The sequence below is a fragment of the Schistocerca gregaria genome, chromosome 8, assembly GCF_023897955.1.
Source record: "Schistocerca gregaria isolate iqSchGreg1 chromosome 8, iqSchGreg1.2, whole genome shotgun sequence".
In the NCBI taxonomy this organism is placed as follows: domain Eukaryota; kingdom Metazoa; phylum Arthropoda; class Insecta; order Orthoptera; family Acrididae; genus Schistocerca; species Schistocerca gregaria.
Genome location: NC_064927.1, coordinates 167,190,959 through 167,197,501, shown reverse-complemented (window position 1 = coordinate 167,197,501; position 6,543 = coordinate 167,190,959).

Below are 6,543 nucleotides of genomic sequence, written 5' to 3'. Positions count from 1 at the left end.
CTCAGATCTGTGGATGGTTGTATGAACAACAGAAACTGGTTATCAAATTTAACGTTGTATATTGTTTGCGAACTAGACAATTAAAAAGTTTGTATTTAATGTAAACAAAAAATGCTGAAAATAGAGATTAAATTCGATACCCCAAGACATCCGCTTCTCATAGGGTTTTGACCTCCGCCGTCACCAACTCTAATCTTAGGTGTGTACGATAAATTTCACACTGTACTGAGCAATATTGTTTTGTATTTACGAAGAGGACAAGAGGACATGTTTCAGTTTTCCTTATTCATTCCTGGAAGTTAGTTGTGAAGTTTTTGTATTACCGTTCTCCTTCTGGGATGGTTGTCTTGAAAAAGAGCGACTGACTTCATTCCCTATTCATACGAAATCTAACCTCCCAATGACGCTAATTGTCTAAAGTATCTACATCTCGTTACCGTGAAATATTCTTCAGGGGCGTAGGAGAAGAGGTATTGCATGCTGCACATCTGTAGGACGTATATTTATGGTATTTATTTACTCAGTCCTTACCTAAAATAAATCTGTATGCTAAAGATATGGTCAAGACAAGTACATGTAAATTATGTACAGAATTTTATGGATTTTTAATTACGTAAATAAATCAAATATGTAACGTAATTCCAGATCTAGTACAAAAGTTAGCCTGTACATGTAGATATATCTGTATTTGAGGCCGCAGTTAGCAATGCCATGTATGCACTGATTGGGTACAAGCAGTGGCAGTGTAAATGTGACTGTCATTTTTGTCTGAGGAGCTTTGTATCCTTAATGGTTTTATTGTTTCATGGATTTTGTTAAAAAGTTTCAGACATGTATGAAATTTTGCCTACTGATATAATCCGATATTACTCTGAGTGATGTTAAGATAGTTCTTCAACAGTATATTGCCGGCCGCTGTGGCCGAGCAGTTCTAGGCGCTTCAGTCCGGAACCTCGCTGCTGCTACGGTCGCAGGTTCGAATCCTGCCTCGGGCATGGATGTGTGTGATGTCCTTTGGTTACTTAGGTTTAAGTAGTTCTAAGTCTAGGGGGACTGATGACCTCAGATGTTAAGTCCCGTAGTGCTTAGAGCCATTTGAACCAACAGTATATTATGTTATTCTGTAATGTTTGCATTTCACTGATCTATCGGATTTAACCATCAAAAAATTTAGAATATTAACACATTCGTAAGCGAAGTATCTGATACAGTGTGAAGCAGGTTTACACGACTAGGTTATTTCCATTCGGGATTTGTATGGTACTCTTTAGGGCTTTAGGTGTACTGAACAATGTCAGAGGGGGTCCTCAAAAAAATCATTCTGTAATTTGAGTAAGACAAAAACCATAATAAGCATTCGTAACTATTGGTCAGTTTTGAAAGCTACTGATGTACCAACCTCTACATAACTTATCATTAACATTTCAGTATGTTAAATCCATTTTAGATCGTCTTGTAGCCACATGTGTAAGGATTATGTTTCTGAGCCTCTTTTGCAGTGTTTCATCCTTAATGGAGACAACAGGTTTGTTCACGTGGATACTTATTGAGATATGTATGAACATTTATTGTGAAGTTCTTCCCATCATTTATAATTGCCTGGCTGCGGCGCGACCACAATTAATTTGATTCGTGACACAGGTCATATCGTTGTAGAAACTGCCACATCTCATATAAATTCGTCCTATATGGATCCACATACACACACACAAAATTTAGTTAAGGAAAACAAGTGGTCCTATAGTCAAAGTTTGGCAAACACCTTACTTGACTAAAACATCATTTGATAGAATTTGAGTGACTTATTCGTACTTTCGCTCAATATAACTCACTGATATCAAGTGTCTGATTAAGCAACCTCGGTCCTTTGTTTAACTGTTTGTGTTTAACTTGGCTATTAAGTCCGGGAGATGGTGTTTCGGTGTTTTAGTGTTACGAAACGTGGTTCGCCGCCATGTATGGTATCGATTACGGCAAGGGTAGTGCCGCTAATAGCGAATCGCCCGTCATTTCCGCCATAGACAATAGGTAGCTTCATAATAACATGCTATGTAGTAGCTGATGCTTTAGCTGTGATACGTCAGTACCGATAACGTCTAAATGAGAGAAGAAAACTCAATGTGCAGGCAGGAGATAGAGAGTCGATGTAGTTGTATCAAAAGCTCTAGGCAAGAGCCCGCGGGGTATCCGTGTGGTATCAGTGCCTTGCCACGGTTCACGCGACGCCTCCCGTCGGAAGTTCGAGTCCTCCCTCGGGCATGGGTGTGTGTGTACTGTCCTTAGCGTAAGTTAGTTTAAGATAGATTAAGTAGTTTCTAAGCCTAGGGACCGATGACCTCAGAAGTTTGGTCCCGTAGGAAATTTCCAAATTTTTCTACTCCAGAGCGTGCAAAGATTCATGAAGATGGCCGATGCAGCAGTCACTTATTAATGAAAATGATGGATGGTCCCGTGGCTGCTTCGCAATAAGGAGCGAGCATGGCGACGACTTCGTCCGTGAATTAAAATCAACAACAGCACCAGTAAACGGTAGGAAGCGATGCCGGAAATTTCTATGAACATTACGATGTTTACAGAATGAGATTTTCACTCTGCAGCGGAGTGTGCACTGATATGAAACTTCCTGGCAGATGAAAACTGTGTGCCGGACCGAGACTCGAACTCAGGACCTTTGCCTTTCGCAGGCAAGTGCTCTACCAACCTTTTTTGTGTTTTTAGATCTCATTTTTTTCTATATTGTTCGTTGAATTTGTTCGGGGCGGACGTCCGATGACAGCCGACCATGTTCTTTGTTGATCAGTTATCTTAGTTTTTTTAGTACAGAGGGTAACTAACCCTCTGACCGAGCACGCTGAGTTACCGTGCCGGTGCCAACTGAGCTACCCAAGCACGACACACGCCCCGTCCTCACAGCTTTACTTCTGCCAGAACCTGGTCTCCTACCTTCCACACTTTACAGAAGTTCTCCTGCGAACCTCGCAGAACCAGCACTCCTGAAAGAAAGGATATTGCGGAGACATGTCTTAGCCACAGCCTGGGGGATGTCTCCAGAATGAGATTTTCACTCTTCAGCGCAGTGTGCGAGTGCGCTGACATGAAACTTCCTGGCAGATTAAGACTGTGTGATGGGCACTGATGGTGAGATATCGCTCTTCTTGTGGTGTTGTACACTGTGGAAGTCCCGTACTGTAGCGCCTGGACACATTTCCTGTCTGCTGGAATCGTTGCCATAATCTTGAGATCACACTTTTGTGGCACACGGAGGGCCCGTGCTACGATCTGCTGTGTTTGACCAGCCTCCAGACGCCCTAGTATTCTACTCTTCATAATGTCATCAATACGTGTTCTTTGAGCCATTTTCAACTCACGGTCACCATTAGCACATCTGAAAACTTCTGCACACTTACTCGCTTCACCGTACTCTAATATGCACCAACACATCTTTGCGTATGTGGACTGCTGCCAGCTCCACCGTGAGACGACCGCAGGTCAAATGCACCGCACGGTCACGCCCCGAGGTGATTTAAACCCGCAAACCGCCCACCGTAGCGTTGGTTCACCATGTATCAGTATTATCCTTAATTTGCAATATACGAATACCTTAGCATTCATTAAATCTGGTGGACGATAAATAGTTAATTTTTGCAGCGGGGACTACAGAAAGACGTGCAGGAAGAAAGTCAGTGAGATTCTGGTGTGTACCTATAGGGATGCGGAGCCATCCAGACTCCAGTACCATGGCCAGCTGCTCTAGGTTTCTTGGCTGAGGACCCATGGTGCGAACAGCTCGATCAAGGTGGTACCACAGATTTTTGATAGAGCTTAAATTCGGGGAGTTTGGTGGCCAGGGGAGTATGGTAAACTCATCGTGATGCTCCTCGAACCACGCACGTATACTGCGAGATCTGTGACAAGTTGCATTGTCCCGATGGTAGGTACCATCGTGCTGCGGAAAAACAAACTGCATTTTGGGGGAAACACGGTCTTCAGGGACAGATGCGTACTTGTGTTGATCCTTTGTGCCTTTCAGAATGACGAGATCTCCAAGGAAACGCCACGAAAACATTCCTCAGACCATATCGCATGCTGGGTGTTTGCTTTTAGACATTTCGTTCAGTACACGCCAATGGTCATCCGTTCGATGGAACATAAAACGTGATTCATCTGAAAAACACACCTGTCGCCACTCACTGGACGTCCAGTTGCGGTATTGGCGTTCAATTTCAGCCTTTGTCGTCGATGAACAGCAGTCAGCATGGATGCGTGAACCAGGCACTTGCTGTGGCGACCCATGCACAGCAACGTTCGCTAAACGCTCGTCGTGGAGACACTGTTGGTAGCTCCTTGGTTCATCTGGGCGTTGGTTGCTAAACAGCTGCGGGTCTATTCGCCCGTACAGATCGTCGCAACCGTCGTTCACCCCTGTCATCTATAGCTTGTAGTGCAACACAGTTGGTTCGGCGCCGATTTTGGGTATCATGATCATCCCCTATTAGACGTCAGACAAATCGCACCGTGTGCGCATTACGACAACAACCGCACGGTTTCAGCAACTCCGCCGATACGCTTTATATACCCTCTACTGTTCATGCTTCCATCCGCCGTTTGTGAGTAGTTGTTGTTGCACGTTGGCGTCGAACATAATGTGACTGCACCGTATGTAAGATTTGGTCAACATGGTTTTTCTAACAGGTGTATCAATTTATTCATTAGTAATCTAACAGTTTTTTGTTCGTCTATATGTTAGGAGACAAACTTTGCTTCACCAGTTTTTCTCGAAGTTCGGAGCTTTATTGTGAAAAACTTACAAAAAAAATTGTGATTCATAGTATTGGCCATCGCTGGCCATTACATTCGCCCATCTTTTGGATAGCAGGCGAATCCCGTAGCGGAAGGAATGGGCGTCTTTTGTGGGGATCCATGACTCGATTCAATTTTGCACTAATAATCAAATGAAATGGCGTGTGACGAGGGCCTCCCGTCGGGTAGACCGCTCGCCTGGTGCTAGTCTTTCAATTTGACGCCACTTCAGCAACTTGTGCGTCGATGGGGATGAAATGATGATGATTGGGACAACACAACACCCAGCGGAGAAAGTCTCCGACCCAGCCAGGAATCGAACCCGGCCCCTTAGGATTGACAGTCTGTCGCGCTGACCACTCAGCTACCGGGGGCGGCCAATTTTGCACTTGTTCATATGATAGGAAGTGCTGGTCAACCAGAGAGAGCAACGTATGGAGAATACGGCGGGAGGGAAAAGACTTCTCATTTCAACGTTTCCATGTGTATTTTTAAGGGTTTTGCGACATGGGGTCGAGCACTGACCTGCTGCAAAATTACCTTCACGTGTCTATCGCTGTATTGCGGCCGTTTGTGTTTCAGTGCCATGGAGTACAGAGGAACTGTAACAGGTCAAGTGTATCGAGACGTCACTTTGCACCACTACGTCGGCCTTCTCAGGGATGCAGTGGGTCCCACCTTCCTCCTGATGGATGATAACGCACGGCGCCACAGAGTTGCCATCGTAGAAGAGTACCTTGACATAAGATATCAGGTGAATGGAGTGGCTTACCTGTTCTCCAGACCTAAACCCCATTGAGCACGTCTGGGACGCTCTCGGTCGATGCATCGCTGCACGTCTTCAAACCCGTAGGACACTTCAGGAGCTCAGACAGGCACTTGTGCAAGAATAGGAGGCTATACCACAGCAGGTGCTCGGCCACCTGATCCAGAGTATGCCAACCCATTGTGCAACCTGTGTACGTGTGCCTGTTGATCATATCCCATATCGATGTCAGGGTACACGTGCATGAAACAGTGGCGTTTTGTAGCACATGTGTTTCGGGACGGTTTTCTCAACTTACCACCAAAATCGTGGACTTACAGATCTGTGTCGTGTGTGTTCCCTTTGTGCTTATGCTATTGGCGCCAGTTTTGTGTAGGGCTACGTTGTGTGGCACCACATTCTGCAATTATCCTTAATTCGTGAGCATGAGTGTATGTTGATTTAGCTCCTGTGTATCCATTCTGTAGCTCACACAGTCATTTTTCTTGTCTGCCAACCATATTAGTTTCTTACACATAATTTTCTTTAAAACAAAGAGGAAATACTACAACATTAGGATAGTCATGATATCTTCCAATGCTTTGTGAAATAATGACGGTTTGTAAAGGATTTAAATTACTCTAGACAAGTGTCTGTTTACAAGGAAGAGTTTTTTGGATATGTTAATAGTGTTGTTCACGACACACTTCTTCAGAAACATCGCAAAAATACGACCAGTATATGCTGTATTTGAGCTTTATAGCTCTGTTATTACAATACTGGCCATTAAAATTGCTACATGAAGAAGAAATGCAGGTGATAAACGGGTATTCATTGAACAAATATATTATACTAGAACTGACATGTGATTACATTTTCACGCAATTTGGGTGCATAGATACTGAGAAATCAGCACCCAGAACAACCACCTCTGGCCCTAATAACGGCCTTGATGCCACTGGGCATTGAGTCAAACAGAGCTTGGATGACGTGAACAG